The following is a 19,853-nucleotide window of genomic DNA, read 5'->3' as shown; positions in this document are numbered from 1 at the left end:
GGTATATCTACACAATGGAATATTACTCAGCCTTCAAAAACAATAACTTTATGAAATTCATAAGCAAATGGATGGAACTCGAAAATATCATCCTGAGTGACGTAATCCAATCACAGAAAAACACACAAGGTATGCACTCATTGATAAGTGGCTATTAGCCCAAATGCTTCAATTGCCATAGATACACAGAACACATGAAACTCAAGAAGGATGACCAAAATGCAAATGCTCCACTCCTTCTTTGAAAGGGGAACAAGAATACCCTTGGCAGGGAATAGGAAGACAAAGTTTAAAACAGAGGCAGAAGGAACACCCATTCAGAGCCTGCCACACATGTGGCCCACACTTATACAGCCACCCAATTAGATAAGAGGGATGAAGCAAAGAAGTGTAGGTTGACAGGAACTGGATGTAGATCTCTCCTGAGAGACACACCCAGAATACAGCAAATACATAGGCGAATTCCAGCAGCAAACCACTGAGCTGAGAACGGGACTCCCGTTGAAGTAATCAGAGAAAGGACTGGAAGAGCTTGAAGGGGCTCGAGACCCCATATGAACAACAATGCCAACCAACCAGAACTTTCGGGGACTAAGCCACTACCCAAAGACTGTACATGGCTCCAACCCCATAGATAGCAATGAATAGCCTAGTAAGAGCACCAGTGGAAGGGGAAGCCCTTGGTCCTGCCAAGCCTGAACTCCCCAGTGAACATGATTGTTGGGGGGAGGGTGGTAATGTGGGGAGCATGGGGAGGGGAACACCAATATAGAAGGGGAGGGGGCGGAACTGGGAAAGGGAATAACAATCGAAATGTAAATAAGAAATACTCAAGTTAATAAAGATTAATAAAAAAAAAGAAATTATCTTGACTGTAGCCAAGGATCCAAAATATGACAGGTATCTCAAGATGGTTTCAGTGACAGCAATCAGCGACAAAATGGTATCAGGACTGGATCCAGAGCTCCTTGAAAAGCCAGATGCTCCAGTGCCTAACTATAAAAGTGAAAAAAAAAGCCATAGAAGAAAGTATAGATAAGATTCAGAAAGTTTCACTAGATTGTGATGAGAGTGCGGAAAGGTTTTTTTTACAGTAGAGAGCTCTACACTCTAGTTCTTAGTATAAAACAATCAAAGGGCCACATACCTACTGGAAACTTTCTCTGAAAAAAAAAGACATTTATAACCTCCCAAACATTCTTCAAAATCATCTTGCTTTATGGAACACACTGTTAATCAACCATAGAAGTATTTTCTGATGAGGTTTTATGGAGACTTTGAATCTTTCTGCACACAGTGTTCTGAGCCATCATTACAAATTGATCTGAATTAGCCTCTACAATTAAATAATCTGACACTCTAAGTAAATAACAAGAATGTTTTGAACATACGAAGATAGCTCATCAGGCATTCTTTAAGTGTTCAAAGTGAGTCCATCCAAAGAGGTCAATCAAGACAATCTGGCAAACTTTTTGTTAATTCAGAATTATAGTGAAGTATTAATTATGTCAATATAAAATTACCACTCAGAAAATGTCTTCTAAATCATGTAGTCTCAATACTGTAGGGCATGAGGAAATACTGGATAGCCATATGCAAAAATTCAGAGATTATTGTTGAAGACAAGTAACTGTTTAGTTTAATCAACCTAAGGTTATTTTTAGAATTCAGAAGTAGGATCAAAATGTATACTTATCCCTATTTATTCAGCAAGTTATTATAAGATATTTCATTGTAAATTACTATTACAAACTTTGTAAAGTCAAATGATCCAACTATGACCCATGAATATATGGCATGATCTATCTGTGGACCATGCACACTCAACACTATTTCCTCTTCAGAAAAGATTACTAAGTCTCTACTGAAGGAGAATTTCCAAAGCCAGTCCTGCATTCCCCTGACCTAAAATACTAAGAAGATTGGTCAAATCACAGCTCTTTGGGAATGACTATAATTTTATATAATTATTTGTCATTAGAAAATAGTATAAATTATGGGAGTATAACAACTAAAACAGTACATTAGATATATTTTTATAAATGGCAGGGACATGGACATATTATAGGGACACCTTATATTTTCAATACATTTTAATGTTTGAATGAGATTAAACATTTCTATCTTCTAAGGCATTTATCATTTATTTAATATGCAAATGATTCATATATTTCCTCCCAGCTCTTGTAAAATATATAATCTACAATTGATAAGAACGTCAGAGCTGATTTTTCTTATCTAACAACATTTAGTATTCACTAATGAACATTTGACTATCTCTTTCTCTTCCTCATGATCCCCAGCCTCTGTACACTGCTCTTTTGTTCTTAACCTCTGTGTAGAAAATCAACTTTAATACATACCACATGCAAGAGCCCATGCTGTTTCTGTCTTCATATGACTGACTATTTTGACTTCCCATGAAACCTACAGTTCCATCAATCTTGTCATAGATGGCAGGATGCCATCACTTTGAATGACTGAAGAGTATCCCATTATGCATGAATACTGCATTTTATTTATCTATTCATCAGTTTGGGGATCATTAGGATAATTCCATTTCCTGGCCATTGAGAATAGTGTTGTAATACATAGAGGCATACAGGCATAATCTTCTTTGTAATCCAGTCCTAGGTTTGCTGAGCAGTACAGTACCTCTAGTCTTCTTTTTTTCAAAAATCTCTGTACTGTTTTCCATTCTTGCTATAAAAACTGAAAAAAAAATTGGATAAAGGTTCTTCTTTCCTTATAGCCTGATCTGTATTAATTAGCATAAAACATTCTAACTAGAGTGAAATGATGATGATACATGGTCACTTTGTTTTGCATTTTCTGATGATAAGTGATGCCCTCCCCCCTTTATGTTCTTGTAGGAAGTTTTAATTTATGTCGTCTGATTCTGAAAGATGTCTGTATAACTATTGACCAGTTTCTTTCATTAGAATTGCTGACTTTCTCCAATGCCTGTCTCTGGAGGACTTGCCTGTCCTAATTATACAAAAATTCAGCCAACCAGCTCACCCTAATTTTTTTTCTTAATTGGATGTCACAATTTTTAAACTGTGGCTGGAAAACTTAATTTACATTTAGTTAGAAGTAAAATTTTAGAAGTAAAGGTCTAAAAGCTGTATTCACAGTGGCCACCAACAACATAAATTAGAACAGTATCCATGTGTCTGAGAAAGACCACCCCTGGACCTACCAATGGAACTATCTCAGGTCACATCACTCCTGGCCCTGTTACTAGTATTATCTTTCAGAAATGTAGAGTCCTACTTTAGCTTTCAAAGATAACATTTTCAATTCTATTTCCTAAATAAATACATGTAAAAGGTACAATTAAAAAATGAAATCTCAAAGTTGGGTGGTAAGAAGTGGGAGTCTGGAGAGGGTAGTTATAAGAGGAGTTGTGTGGGTAAATTGTGTTCAAAGTATATTTTTAAACTCACAAAGAATTAAACATTGTTTAAGAAAGACACAATTCATTACATGGACCTCTGGGAGTCTTGCAGAAGAGTTGGAAGAAGGATTGAAGGACCCAGAGGGGATAGAGACTCCACGAGAAGACCAACAGAGTCAACTACCTGGACCCCTGGCAGCTTAATCACCAACCAAAGAGCATATATGGGCTGGGCCTGGCCCCCCTCCCCCCACATATGTAGTACATGTACATCTTGGTCTTCCAACAATAAATGGAGGGGGGTTACTCTTGCCTGCCTGTGGATCGTGTCTCCCTACTTGGGCTGTTTTGTCTGGCCTCAGTGGGAGGGAATGTATCTAGTCCCTCAGTGACTTGAGGTGCCAGGATAGGTTGGGAGCCATTAGGGTCTCTCCTTTTTACAAAAGAAGGGGATGGGGAAGAAGCTGTGTGATGGAGGGGCTGTGAGTGTGTGTGTGTGGGGGGGGTGGTCTACATGACTATGTGCTTAACTCAATCCAAACCCAAAGGAAAAAAATTCTTAGGGGTTTTTTAGCTTGGGGAGCTCCCCAGGCTCAAGTCTTTTCCTATAGCTCAGTCCTTTCAGCACTTATTCCAGAGCATTCCTACCTGCCTGTAGCTGTTTTATTCAGTCTCAGTTTCTACTATCATTTCAAAGAGCTTATTGATTCCCCCTTTCTCATTAATGCAATAATTTAAAGTTTTTATATATCCAAAATATATGTGAAACATTAACTTAGCTTTGCTTAAAAAATACATATATATATATACATATATGTATACATATGCATTCATATATAAACATATACAGGACCAAGTTGCTATTATTTCTCCTAAACAACTGAAAGTTAAACTTAAGAAAATGTTCTTCATAATGTTAAAACATGGAATTTAACTTCAAACTCTTTGTGTTAGAAACACAAGAGCAACAGTCATTGCAGTACATTGACCTCTATAGAGACAGCACTGGGGTAAGAGATCTGGATGGACACTGGGCAACTCTGCCTCTCGGAGGAAAATCAACTAAACATGGGCAAAGGAGATCCTCAGAAGCCAAGAGGCAAAATGTCCTCATATGCATTCTTTGTGCAAACCTACCAGGAGGAGCACAAGAAGAAGCACCCGGACTCTTCTGTCAACTTCTCAGAGTTCTCCAAGAAGTGCTCAGAGAGGTGGAAGACCATGTCTGCAAAAGAAAAGGGGAAATTTGAAGATGTGGCAAAGGCTGACAAGGCTCATTATGAAAGAGAAATGAAAACCTACATCTCCCCCAAAGGGGAGACCAAAAAGAAGTTCAAGGACCCCAATGTACACAAGAGGCCTCTTTTGGTATTCTTGTTCTGTTCTGAGTACTGCCCCAAAATCAAAGGTGAACATCCTGGCTTATCCATTGGTGATGTTGTAACGAAACTAGGAGAGATGTGGAACAACATTGCCATGGAGAACAAGCAGCCCTATGAGAAGAAGGCCACCAACCTGAAGGAGAAGTATGAGAAGGATATTGCTGCCTAGAAAGCTTAAAGGAAAGTCTGATGACAGTCAGAGACAGGGGTGAGGGTAGAGGTGGTCAAGGTTGAAAAGATCAAGAAAAGGAAGATAGAGGAAGACAATGAGGAGGATGAAGAAAATAAGGAAGAGGAAGAAGATGAATAAGTTGGTTCTAGTTCAGTCATTTTTCTTGTCTATAAAGCATTTAACCCCCTTGTACACAACTCACTGCTTTGAAAGAAAAAAAATTGAAGTGTAAGGCTGAGTAAGATTTGCTTTTAAACTGTACAGTACCTTTTTTATATAGTTAGCTAACACACTACTGGATGTGTCTTTAGATGGCCCTGTCCTGGTGGTAGTTTCAGTAGTCATTAACCATGCCTGGTACAGTCTTGGGGTTGTAAATTGGCATGGAAATTTAAAGCAGGTTCTTGTTGGTGCACAGCGCAAATTAGTTATATATGGGGAGAGCAGTTTGGTTTTTGTTTTTGGTTTTTTTTTTGTTTGTTCTTTTGGTTTTCTTTTCTTTTGTTTTTTTTTTTCTTCATCTTCAGGTGCCTCTGATGCAGCTTATACAAAGATAATTGTTCTGTTAATTGGATACCACTCTGTAATTGCAAAAATAAGTAGTGGCTGTTTTGTTGACATTCTGAATGCTTCTAAGTAAATACAATTTTTTATTTAAAAAAAAACACAAGAGCATAAACAATAGTTAATATAAAGAGATAACCAAGAATCCTTCAGGAAAGAGTCCATAGCTCTAACAGTGGTGGTACAATGGCAATGGCTCCATTTGGATAACATATTTAGTTGAGTGCACTGTGAAGGCTCATCTTGGCTGTCAACTTGACCCCATATGTAAACAACAAAACCCCAAACAGCTTGGAACACCTGTAAAAAATTCTCTTGATTGGATCATTTGAAGTGAGGAGACCCATTCAAAAACTGGGCAGCAGCTACAGGGCAGCCCATATAAAAAGAACTTTGAAGAAGAAAACTTTGTTTTATGCTTTTTGCCTGACTCTTGCTAGTAAGTTCATCTATTCTAATATTTAAGCATTACTTCACTGGTATTAGACCCTACTTCTACAGGATTCCACCATAGACTGAAGATCAGCTAACATACCCATCCTTTTGGACTGAACAGCTACTGGATTATTGACCTTTCTGTCCAAAGCAAGCCATTGCTGAATGAGCAGAACCACAGAGTTTGTAAATCTCTCTAATTAATCCCTTTTAAATGCATACTCTCAGTTCTTTTCCTTTAAGGAACCCTGACTGATACAAACACTTAAACAGAAACAAAAGAGGAAATGCAAAAAACTTGCAAAGACTGTATTTAGTACCAAAATAGGGAAAGATGTAATCAATTTCCAGAAATGAAAATTTGAGAAGTAATCAATATCTTACACAACATATCTTCAACAGAAACTCTGAGAAAATATACTTTTAATTTTAGAACAAGCACAGACTTAATCTATATTAGTTAATCAATATCACATTCTTTTTGAACTATTCTTTTTGAATATCACATTTTTGGAACAATGTTTTATTTTTAGTGTTACATTTAAAACAATTCATACTGATGCTTTTATAACATCTGGGACCCAAATAATATGCCACATGACTGACAACTTATTGACATTTATTATCTTAAAAATAAAAAACAACAGTTGTAAAGAAAAAACATCAGTGACGAATTGTTATTGAGTCAAAAAGAAAGCAACAGAAGGAAGGTTAGTTGATAAGAACCCAGAAAGCATATTTACAAAATTATTGATTGATAACGTTTTGCATTTTTTGAACTCTTTTTTAAAATTTTGGTATTTTAATGCTCCTCCTCTACCTCCCCCTCCCCTTCCATCCCCCCTTCCATTTTTTGAACCCTTAACAGAATAATGATGTAAGAGTTAAGAATCGTCAGTAGCCAATCTACAAGCAAGGGGTTAAGTGAGAATGCCTCATTTCCATATTAGAAATGGCACAATATTAATAAACTTGTTGCTGCTTCAATTTCAAGCATCATTCTACTATTTAGTCTGTTCCCACTAAAAATTGTCAACTATTTCCAATATTGATAGTTCCTGTAATTTTCCTATAAGCAAAATGCATTACAATTTATTTCATGAAATTATAAAGATAAAGGCTTTACATTTTAAGTTGACTGCTTTTTAAATTTGTTTAATTAAGGACATTTTTTAAAAAGTTGAAATGAAGTCACTAAATTTAGTTTCATTTTATTAACTTGACAAATATAATATTCAATATTTTCTCTTGTGTGCTACATGTTAATAAATTTTGCATATATTTATTTTGCTTATATTATCTGAAATAACTTTGAAAGTAATTGAGACATTTATCATTTTATAGAGGCTTACATTAAGTTGAGTCTCTTCGTTTGCTTATTTTTAATTGAAACAGGACTTGATTTAGTAAGTAGAGTCTCTTTCAACTAGTCTTTTCTAATGGCTAGGGAGATGGATCAGCTCTTAAGATCATGTACCTCTTGAGGAGGACCCACATTCAGTTCCTAGTACCCACTTCAGTAAGCTGACTAATTTCTGCAACTTTATCTTCGGTGACACCAAACACTTCTGGTCTTCATGGGCACCTACACTCACTCACATGTATATACATACTCACACGTGCATATAATCAGTAAATAAATCTTCTTAAAAGACTATTTATTATATTACAACAACACAATAGATATCTGAACCCCTGAACCCTTAAACCACTGTTTTCTTCAGTTTAATTAAAATGTTTGTCTTTTGGTTTGCCTGTTTTTATTTTTACTTCTTTCCTAAATTATAAGGCCCCATGAGAATACCAAGGCCTATGACTTCATTATTAATAGCAGCAGTTGGCACAGAGTAGACACCCATGTTTTTACTGAATAAATAAATCACCAAAAATTTTACTTCCAAGGCCCTAAGATATATATGGATGCATGTATACCTAGTGTCTTAGGGTTTTATTACTATAAAGAGACACCATGGCCAAGGCAACACTTATAAAGGCAAATATTTAATTGAGCTGGCTTATAGTTTCAGAGGTTTAATCCATTATCATCATGGTGGGAAGTATGGCAGCTTATACACAGACATGCTGCTAGAGGAGGAGCTAAGAGTTCTACATCTTGATCCAAAGGTAGCCAGAAGGAGACTGAATATGTTTCAGACTGGGGATAGCTTGAGCACTTAAAACCACAAATCCCATCTCCATAGTGACACACTTACTCTAACAATAACTGCTTGACTACTTTAAGTATTACACTCCTCCTCCAACAGGGCCACACCTACTAATAGGTCCCTACCTATTACAAAGCTTCCAGACACATGCATCTATAGGGACATACCGATTCAAACAACCACACCTAGCTGGTCTATCTCTCAAGTTTAGGCCAGAATCTTAAACATTTTGAATGTTTATTGTTGACTAAAGGCAGAGAAAACAGTATATAGAGACTAATTTGAGATATTATTATACATCTAAGAGTGAAAGACATAATATCACATGCTTTCATTCTGGTTACAAATCCCTGTCTACCCCCATCCCAAGTCTGATACTAAAAGAATTAGCTACTTATAGTTATTTGTTTAGATAGAAATACCTGTCACGTGCAAGGCATAGTCATAGGTGCATACTCAAGGGAATAGAAAGAATAAGACTGAATATAGGTTCTCCTCACCCCACAAGGAGTTTATAATTGATTGAGAAGATAGATGCATAGGTAACTAATCATACTATTTTGATGGAGGTCAGCATAGCCCAAATTAATGAGTGTCATAGTATAGGCTATGGTAGAGATGTGGATAGAGGAGACTATCACTCCCGAGGACAAGGGCATTGAGGGATACTTCATGAATAAAAAGGATTTGAAATTAAAATTTGGCAGGGATCATTGTTTGTAGAGGGAATAGTGGAATATGATTGGCCCATGGGAAATGGCATTATTAGAAGGTGTGGACTTGTTGGAATGAGTGTAGCTTATTAGACTAAATATGTCACTGTGTAGGTAGTGTTCAAGTTCCATGCTGTACAGAAGAGACCCCCTTCCTGGCTGCCTTCGGTTGGAGATGTAGAACTGTTAGCTCCTCCAACACCGTGTCTGCCTGGATGCTGCCAGGCTTCCTGCCATGATGATAATGGACTGAACCTCTGAGACTGTTAGTCAGCCCCAATTAAATGTTGTACTCTTTAAGAGATGCCTTGGTCATGGTGTCTATTCACAGAAATGAAACCTTAACCAAGACAGGAGACATTCATGTTTATTACTCAAACCTTCATTTAATCATTAACTGTTGACCATTTTAAGTATTACACATCAAGCAAGCTAGATAAGATTTCTGCACAGAAACATTTACATTGCAGAGCTGATCAGTGTATGATAACAGAAAAAAAAATAAGTGGTTGGCAAAATTTTTCAGATTAAAAATTTTGTAATAGAATCTAAATAACAGTGTTTTGGGGTTGCATATCAGAAAAACAAGTTAAGGAGAAAAAGATCCAAAATGTCATAAAAATAGATGCTTGCATAGAGCTTATATATCAATCTCTTACATAATGGTGGTTTTTTACAACCTAATTATTAATAACAGAAATTGGGATGAGATAGGTATAATTTGAATAAAAATCAGCTACTGTACAGAATTATGACATTTAGAAGAAGGATGACTTAGATTTCTTACAGACATCAAGGGATTCACATGGTTCATGGTTAAGAATTACCTTGCTAAGTTACCTACATAATATGATTACACTGAGGGGGAAATCAATTATACACGTTTTGAAGATCAGGAGTGTTTATTTTTAACAACAGCCTTTAGAAAAGACAAATTGGTCAGTTTTGCTGCTGGTATTGATCAATGTCACAACTGCTCATGATATTTAATCCAGAGGTGGTGGTTGTTGTTGTTGTTGTTTTTTTTTAATAAACCAGAGATATTAAAAGAACCATATATATTGATGGTTTTTAAGAATATTTTATTTATCTTTCCTTTATGTTAAAACATCTATTTTAATTAATTTATTCTCTTTTTTTCCTTTTTTTTTTTTTGGTTCTTTTTTTTTTCGGAGCTGGGGACCGAACCCAGGGCCTTGCCCTTCCTAGGTAAGCGCTCTACCACTGAGCTAAATCCCCAGCCCCAATTTATTCTCTTATACATTGCAACTTAACCGCAGTTTCCTCTCCCTCCTCTCCTCCCATTCCCTCTTTCTACCTTTCTCTTCCCATCCACTCCTCCTCCCTTTCTCTTCAGCAAAGAGCAGGCCTCCCAGGGATATAAACCAAGCATGGCATACCAAGTTGTCATAAGACTAGGCAATTCCTCTCATACACAGGCAGTCCAGTAGGAAGAAAAGAGTCCTGAGAGCAGGCAAAAACATCAGAAACATTCCCTGCTCTCTCTTTTAGGAATTGCACAAAACCACCAAACTATACAACTCTAACATATATACAGAGGGCTTAAGTTAGACTCATGCAAATGCCCTGACTGGTGGTTCAGTCTCAGTCTCTAAAAGTCCACGTATGCTAACTTGGTGGATTCTCTTGTGGTATCCTTGATCCCTCTGGCTTCTACAACTCTTTTGCCCCTCCTTCAGTGAGATTCCCTGAGCTCTGCCTAATGTTTTGCTGGGCATCTCTGCATCTATTTCCATCAGTTGCTAAATGAAGCCACTCTCATGACAATTGGATTAGGTGCTAAGTTTGTCTTTCTGGGTCTGGGTTCTCTCAGGATGATTTTTTTTTTCTAGTTCCATCCATTTACCTGCAAATTTCATGATGCCACTGTATTTAAAAGCTGTGTAATATTCCATTGTATAGCTGTATCACATTTTTTATACATTCTTCTGTGGAAGGGCATATCAGTTGTTTCCAGTTTCTTGTTATTATGAATAAAGCTTCTATGAACATAGTTGAGCAAGTGTCTGTGTGGTAAGATGGAACATCATTTGTGTATATCTCCAGAAGTGGGATTTGAGGGAGATAAATTCCTAATATTCTGAGAAATTGTTTATATTGATTTCTAAAATTCGAACTCTAACCAGCAGTAAAGGAATGTCCTGCTTGCTCCACATCCTTGCCAGCAAGAGCTATGGCTCGTAATTGTTTTTGAGCTTTGCCATTCTGACAGGTCATCTCAAAGTCATTTTGATTTGCATTTCCCTGATAGCTAAGTATGCTGAAAATTTCTTCATGTACTTCTGGTCCATTTGAAATACCTCTGTTGACCATTCTCTGTTTACATTTGTACCCTTAAAATGCATCATTTGATTTGTTGATGTCTAGTTTCTTGAGTTCTTTATGTATTTTGCAAATTAGTCCTCTGTCAGATATGGAGATGGTGAAAATCTTTTCCCACTCTCTAGGCTGTTGTTTGTCCCATTGATGGTGTTCACTATAGCCAGGAATAGTATAAAATATCTTGGGAAAACTCTAATCAAGCAATATATGTAATTTCCGTGATTATTTTTCTACCCACCTTTTCTTTCCAATATGATTAAACTGTGTAAATGACAAAAATACAGCACATTCTCAAACCATCTTCCATGCAACATAAATATCCTGTTGCTTTTAACAGCTTCTGTTCTCTGAACTTGAGAGCCCTGGCTTGCTACTTATCAACTGTGTCTAATCTGCCATTAAACTAAGTAATGATATCTTCAAATTTCCACCATCACATTTTAATTACAAAGACACCATTTATCTTCCCCAAATGGCTTGCTTTTTTTTTTGTAGAAACTGCATTCTCCCCGCAACAGCAATTCTTTTCTTTAACGTGTCTTTAGTTTTTTAAGTACAGAAAATTTCACATATGGGTTCCACTTGATGAATTTGATTACACATTCTCATTCCTCATCAGGGATGAGGAATTTTTTTGTGTTCCTGAGTTGCTAGGCATTTTAGAATCCTTGAATTTTACTGCTGTTTAATTGCTATTTATTTATTGGGAGTGGGGGTGGGGCCCTTGCATGTATTACAGTGCATGTGTAGCAATCAGAGAATAAATTTTTGGGGTGAATCTGCTCCTAATATGAGCGTTCCAGGACTGAAACTCAGGGAACAAGTATTCCTGACAAGGGACCTTTTCCAGGTTCAGTACTAGACCTTAGGATTTGACCTTGACTTTAGTATTTCTAGGGGGAAAAGTGGAGGCTAATTGGTCTTTATGCTCAGAAGAAAACTGTTTCTGCTATTCACCCAAATGTCTCAGAAGCTTTACACAGTTCCTGCTTCGCTGGGGTTTTGCTGAGAGATTTGGGGACCATTTTACTCGTATGCAGTCTTGCTGTTTTGCTCTGTGTATTTCCTGTGGTGTCATTCAAGCCCACCCATGTGCCCCATATGTTTCTTTTCATCATGAATTATTCTGTTAGTGCAAAAAGACGTAATATTTTAATTATATTTAAGCAGATTAAGGAGATTTATTAAAAGTACATGGCTGTGTGCTTTCAATCATCTTGAGCCAACTACTTTTTTTTTCAAGCGCTGTCAAACTAATTCAGTGGTAAGTTTACCAAAGAAAATAGTTACTGTAACTTAGAATATGGGATTCCAGCTATAAATCTTGAACATACCCTTCAAGAAATACTGTTACTGAAGGCTGGTAGTGTGAGATAGGATTTTAAATTAGCTCAAACTCAGCAACAGGATCTGACTCAGGAAGACAGATTATTAAAAATGCAGGAGAACTGGTACAGACTCACTGGCACCTCGCTTATCACCAGACATGAATAACTGTTCTGCCCCTGTGATGTTTGTTCAAGCCTCCACTGTGCTGATGTTTATTGAAGCCCCCACTGTGCCCTCCAGCCATTGTGTCCTGCAGAAAGCATTCCAGGAAACAGGCCAGCCGAAGTCTATCCAGATGTGTTTCAGATGGTTACAATCTGCTCTCAGAACAATGAAGACCTGAGGACCCGACCTTTCTCCTGATTTAGTAGCTCTGTTCCAGGAACTAGCTGACCATAAAGAAAACCTAGAGTCGTAAAACAATCCTGTGACTTTGGGAGTTCTTTCTTCTGTTATCTCTGGCATTTCTCTTTGATGTACTCTCATCTCCTAGGGTTTGTGGTTCTTCTTTTCTTTAAATAGTCCCTCTCCCTGTCTCTCGGGGTCGACACCAGTGTCTCCTGCATGGGATATGTATTGACCTGGAGATCTCCGAAATAAACCTCACCTTTGTGTAATACATTCAAAATCGATCTCTCATGTGTCTGGGGTCTGCGACTTCTCGATACTTGAGGGAGGATCTCCCTATGGAGATCTTTAAGCAGAACAGTTGGTTTGGTTTTCTATTTTGGTTGTTGTTTTGTTTTCAACAACAAAAACAAAATTACTGATTATGCTATGGTAATTTAGCTTCACATCCACTCCTCCAGGCTTCACCTTGGTCATTTTCAGTCTGGGACTCTGAAATCCACAGTACTTTTCCAGCTGAAACATGGATGCTTTGCCAGCAGGGGCCCCTGAGAGGGATTTGAAGTGGAGAGAGAAGGGTTGTATTTTGTTTCCTGGGCTTAGCATTTCTTGCTTCTGCCTCAACAGTGTTGATGCTGGCTATTCCAAAGGTGCAAATGTTTTCTGTTAGGACCTTTTCTACTCTTCCCAAACCATCATGTTTGTGCCCTCTCACAGACCCCAGATAGGATCTCTGATTCTTCTATATAAAACGCCAGTGCTTCAAGACCATGTGGTGTCTTTGTGTCTTTCCTGGGGCTTAAATGACTCAGCAACAGCCAGTTTTCAGAGGTTTGAATTCAGAGTGTTTAAGCATCCCATCTACATCAAAAGCTAATTAAAGAAGACTGATCTCTTTCTTTTTGACCCCCAGTTTTACAGATGATTAATGGTTTTTGTATTCTCTTTTCCAGGTTTCCGGTTCCCAACTGCCAATTGTTTTAATTAACTTCCTCCAGCTAAGGCAATTGCTGTGGTTTCTACTCCTAAATGGACACTGGATAATATGCATTTCTATCAATAATAGCTATCTTTTGAGTGGCCATTGGTATCCGGACAAAATGATACCACTAATTTTACTGCCTGTGAAAATTACAATGTTATTTATATATTTTAATGCAATGTTTTGATACAAGTGCACACATTGATTAGTGGCTATTAGCCCAAAAGCTTGAATTACCCTAGATGCACAGAACATATGAAACTCAAGAAGCATGACCAAAATGTGAATGCTTCACTCCTTTAAAAGGGGAACAAATATCCTAGGCAGGGAATAGGGAGTCAAAGTTTGGAACAGAGGCAGAAGGAACACCCATTCAGAGCCTGCCCCACATGTGGCCCATAGATATACAGCCACCCTATTAGATAAGATGGATGAGGGAATGAAGTGCAGGCTGACAGGAACCGGATGTAGATCTCTCCTGAGAGACACAGCCAGAATACAGCAAATACATAGGCAAATACCAGCAGCAATCCACTGAACTGAGAACAGGACATCCGTTGAAGGAATCAGTGAAAGGACTGAAAGAGCATGAAGGGGCTCAAGATCACATATGAACAACAATACCAACCAACCAGAGCTTCCAGAGACTTAGCCACTACCCAAAGGCTATATATGGACTGACCCTGGGCTCCAACCTCATAAGTAGCAATGAATTGCCTAGTAAGAGTACCAGTGGAAGGGGAAGCCCTTGGTCCTGTCAAGACTGAACCCTCAGTGAACGACATTGTTGGCGGGAGGGTGGTAATGGGGGTATGATGGGTAAGGGAACACCCATATAGAAGGGGAGTTGGAGGGGTTAGAATGATGTTGGCCCAGAAAATGGGAAGAGGAATAACAATTGAAATGTAAATAAGAAATACTCAAGTTAATAAAGCTAAAAAAATTAAAAAGACAAAATATTCTCTTCAAAAAAAGAAACTCTTAAAAAAAAGAAAACAAGGAACTACAAATGTCTGGGTAGGTCTCCCACATATTAACATGAACCTTTCCCCTCAAACAGATGTGTTTTGGTAGCATCAAAACATTGGAATGCTCACTAGAGTCTTCCAAAGTTTTTCCTGCCCAGTGAACTGATTAATCACAGAATACCTTTCTAATCAGGTCTACAGAACAGCTGATTTCAAGCAATGGATGCTACTAACTAAAATGGAACTGTGTATTAAAATTAAATCAATCTGAATTATACTTCTTTAAAAGTATGTAGCAAAAGAGAACAAATGCAATGATAGAATACTTATTGGGCTTATGTTTAACTTTTACAGGAAAAGTGATATTAACATTCTGTAGTCAGCAAGATGAATGTCATGGAAGCAGAAAACAGTTCTTTTTTTTCTTTTTTTCGGAGCTGGGGACCGAACCCAGGACCTTGCGCTTCCTAGGTAAGCGCTCTACCACTGAGCCAAATCCCCAACCCCCAGAAGACAGTTCTATATAGTTCATGAGCACCACCACCCATCCTGCTGTCCTCAGTGTCTAAATGCATAAATCAAAATATTTTCTCTCTATGACAGCTTGCTCTTACTAAGTGACTACAGCCACTAGCTTTAGTTAAAGGGGTACCAGATGAACTGATAACACAAAGAACCTTGTTTTTTTTTCATTGTGGGTTTTCCAGGGACTGCCAGATAAAACTAATTTTGAAGTCAAAACAGAAAGTCTAGCTTTTACCCCTGGTATCTCATTCACAACTTACAGTTACAGTGTAATAGGACCCAAGATCTTGGCAAATCTGACTCCATGATGGATGTCCCATTCAAACTGTAAAACTTAGCACATAGGCGACACCACTAGCCAAACTAAAGCAAAAGCTTAATCCATCAAAGTCCACATAGTTCTGGGAAAGTCTCTAAATGTACTAACCTAGCATTTTATCTTCAGTAGTTCTGCTTCTGGCTAAGTGTTCTAGGTAACTGATGTACACCAACCCAGAACATGTCTTCTGTGTTAAAATCTCATCTTGAGAAAGGCTCAGGGTACACTGGGATCCCAAAGTGCCCAGTGTAGTCCCCATCTGGCTAATAAATACTTTGTATTGGCTTAAGCCCATGTCTGACCAGTCTTCTCTGGTGGATCCCTCACATCAACAGGAAGAAGGGTAAGAAGCTTCTTCTCCTCAGGAAAATCATCTGATGCAACTTAAGCATTATTGCCTGTATTTTAAATGTTCCAAGAAATATAATCTTTATATGGACCAATGTCCTAAAAGAATCACTCTGCCAAAACAATGGTCTTACCATCCTGGTAGAGCAGCCAAACCATTCCTGTAGGTGTGCTAAATAAATAGGGCCACAGTACAGCCCAATGATAGCAATGGGTTGTGTGCTGAGCATGTGGAGGTGAATATCTGTGTGTTACATATGAATATAACTGAGACATATTCCAAGAGAGTACTGAAGAACTCTATCTTTTAAAGTGTACCACATATCTCCTGTTTGACCATGAGCTGCTTTTGCTCCTGTTGTTCAGACCAAATCAAGAAGCAATATTTTAACTGATGAGTCTTTTCTTAAATGTCCTAAAAGAAATCTCAAAAAGACTATCTAGCTCAATTTATCCTTTGAAGTTTATTGTAAGTTCCTTAAGAGAAAAACATTATGATGTTTTGACATTATGATATGCTTTTAATTATAAGTTTATTGTTGGTGTTGGTTAGCACTATCTTCTAGTAAGAACTGAAGATAAATGTCTTGCTGGGAATGATGGCATATAAATTTAATCTCAGCACATTGGAGGTGGATGGATCACCATGACTTAGCATCTAGCCTGGTCAATATAATAAGTTCTAGGGTAGCCAAGGCAACATAATAAGACCCTATCTCGAACACACATATACACACAAGCACACACAGATTTTCTGCAGTGCAAATGTGTTGTGCCCATAAGTTCATTTAGGGAGAACAAATAACGCTAAGACTCTAATTCATCTTGCAAATTGTCCAGTGAATATAAATTTTACTCTATTTCCTCAATGAATTAGAAGACAAACTAAATTTTCCAACTGTTGACCACTGTTACTAATAAAAATATATTATAGTATATAATATATCATATTGCATAATATATAGCATATGTACTATATTATAATTTTGCTGTGTGGTTACCAGATGGCCATTTAACTCTACAGTGAAATTATAAACAAGGAAAAATGCAAAGAAGTTTGTAAGATTTCTTTGAATTCTATGACCAATTAATCAAGGAAGTAAAAGTTAAGTAGAGACAAAAGGAAAAATATAATATATATGGCTGCTTTTCTGCTATCATGAGCATCATAGGGGTGCTAAGAATTCAACTAAGGACCTTGAGAGAGCAGTGAGTACTTTTAACCACTGAGCATCTCTCTAGCCCCAGGCTTTGGGGATATAATTTTAGGGGTCTAATAATGTCTAATCAAGAGCAGCACTTTATACTTTTTGTATCTCCTTGGGTCTCTTTTTGTCTCTACTTAACTTTTTCTTTCTTGATTACTTTCAAAGAATTCTTGCAAACTGCTTTGTATTTTGCCTTGTTTATACTTTCACTGTAGAGTTAAATGATCATTTGGTAACCACATGGTGAAATGTGAGATGAGAGATGGGAGTCAACATCTCAAATACAATACACAAATATGTATGTAAACTCTGTTTTGACTTCAGTGACTCTCAGAGCATCATCTCAGCTTTTGGTGAGAAAAGTGAGGATGAAGAAATACGTAGATCACAGGCTGCTTGAACACAGAATTGTGTTAAGAGACAATATGCTTCCCAACATTTAATCCTACCAAAAAGCTCTCTTTCACCCGAAACCACTCTTAAAATATAAACATGGGCACAGTTAATCAGTCAAGAAATATATTTAATTTTTAATTTTGTGTGTGTGTGTGTGTATGTGATAGTTGGAGACATGAGAACAAGCCATTATTCATTGGAAACACACAAGGAGAGTCCAGTTTGTAGGCAACTAGGTCAATCCGACTTTAACACCATTTGCTTAAAACATCTACACTGTAATTAGGTAAAAACACTCACCACTACTGCTTATAGCCCAATCCATTCCTTAGGTTCCCCTTGCTTCTTGCTGGATCCCATCCTTTTGTAATTCTCTTTACAAGAGTCTGTAAGAGATAGAATCCATTAGCATTTCTCCAGTCTTTGTGAATCTTACCTTTACTCTTAAATCATAATTTACTTTAGGGGAGAAACACAGGTTGAGTTTTTATTTTCCAGAATTTCCTAACTTGTCCTATTACCTTTTAATATGCATCTTATCAGTGTAGACACTTTATAGCCCACTTAATTGTCATATTCCAGGGAGTCTTTAGAATGAATCCCAGTTAAATTATCTAATTTTAACCCAGAGCCATTCTACACACAATTTTGAATTCTTGTCTTGCACGAGGAGAAGTGGCTAAGCATGTAAGTGGGGGCTAAAAGTCCCCACTTTTGGTAAGAGCCACTGCCAGAGGGCATTACTTATTGCTTTCAATTTCATACAAAAGTGCTAAACGAGGCAGGGAAGATACTGACGTGTTCCTCATACATTTGTTTCTTATTTCTCCTATTCAACATCTGGATTACTATCTTATTCAAATCAATAGAGCATCCTTGATTGTCAATGATTATGGACCCTTACTAACCTCCATGATGTTTGGTAAGTTCTCAACTCAAATGTCAATAAACATGCACTCTTCCCTCTAGGACCAAAGAAGAAAAAAAGCAGTGCTGTTGTATATGTGCCTCAAAAAATTTAAGGTCCAAACTTTTAAAATCCCTTTACTTAATGTCTATCTGATGAGAAGAATTAAAATATATATTGATTGAAGAGAGTTTTTCACTAAATTGAACATATTAGAAAAGCATAAAGAATCTCTTTTGAGTTCACCAGACTAAATATAACACATTTTCATAAAATAGGTGAGCTTATATTAGGTTTAAGGGTGGTATAAAAAAGGGTGCACTTTAGACCCAAGATAGTTTGGATAACAGACCATTAATTTAAGGAAATGCTTCAAATTCTAGGTGATATGGACCTAGAAATTACATATTTCTTAATCCTATCTTGAGTATTAAAATTTCTTGATCACAAACTCAGGAATATTCAAGGACAAATTCACACATCTATTTTCTAACAGAACAGTGCAAAAAGTGCTTCTAAGAATATTTACAAAGCTAGCCTCCAAATGTTGTGAAGGACACAGGTACCTTTCAGTTGACAATGAAAAAAAATCAATTCTTGCTATCTTTACAGAGGCAAGGGTTCAGGAAGTAATGGATGCAGAAGTACATGGTCGAGGGAGGGAGAACTAAACCTTCAGAGAGGCAGACATGCCTGGGAAACCAGAAGAGACTGCACTCTGCTCACATTACTGATTCCAGAGGAAAACACCAAATACCATCTGGAACCCTGGTGCACTGAAGCTCCCGGAAATGGCGGTGCAGATCTTCCTGGTTGCTGCCGCTGCAGAGAGGTCGTGGGCAGCACCCCGCGAGCAAATTTGAGCCTCGGGACCACAGGTAAAACCAACTTTTCTGCTGCAAGTGACCTGCCTGGTGAACTCAAGACACAGGCCCACAGAAAAAGCTGAAGACCTGTAGAGAGGAAAAACTACACGCCCGAAAGCAGAACACTCTGTCCTCATAACAGGCTGAAAGAAAACAGGAAAACAGGTCTACAGCACTCCTGACACACAGGCTTATAGGACAGTCTAGCCACTGTCAGAAATAGCAGAACAAAGTAACACTAGAGATAATCTGATGGCGAGAGGCAAGCGCAGGAACCCAAGCAACAGAAACCAAGACTAAATGGCACCATCAGAGCCCAATTCTCCCATCAAAACAAACATGGAATATCCAAACACACCAGAAAAGCAAGATCTAGTTTCAAAATCATATTTGATCATGATGCTGGAGGACTTCAAGAAAGACGTAAAGAACTCTCTTAGAGAAATACAGGAAAACATTAATAAACAAGTAGAAGCCTACAGA

General features: G+C 37.6%; 1 protein-coding gene and 1 pseudogene across 4 annotated transcripts in view; one reads left to right on the top strand and one right to left on the bottom strand.

The window, feature by feature from the left end:
* The window catches only part of Kcnn2 (potassium calcium-activated channel subfamily N member 2), a 440,314-nt gene that overhangs the window by 284,461 nt on the left and 136,000 nt on the right, over nt 1–19,853 (bottom strand). For 2 of the 4 annotated variants that reach the window (XM_087593292.1, XM_087593291.1), the window contains 2 exons: nt 17,898–17,983; nt 4,538–4,625 (listed from right to left, as the gene is read on the bottom strand). The gene's annotated coding sequence lies outside the window, so the exon portion shown is untranslated. The remainder of the gene's footprint in view (nt 1–4,537; nt 4,626–17,897; nt 17,984–19,853) is intronic. The other 2 variants (XM_087593294.1, XM_087593293.1) reach the window with 1 other exon arrangement.
* On the top strand, nt 4,372–4,961 carry Hmgb1-ps31 (high-mobility group box 1, pseudogene 31; annotated as a pseudogene).

Source organism: Rattus norvegicus, chromosome 18 (assembly GCF_021556685.1).
Source record: "Rattus norvegicus strain SHRSP/BbbUtx chromosome 18, alternate assembly SHRSP_T2T, whole genome shotgun sequence".
NCBI classification, from domain to species: domain Eukaryota; kingdom Metazoa; phylum Chordata; class Mammalia; order Rodentia; family Muridae; genus Rattus; species Rattus norvegicus.
This window is presented reverse-complemented; position numbering and strand designations above follow the sequence as displayed.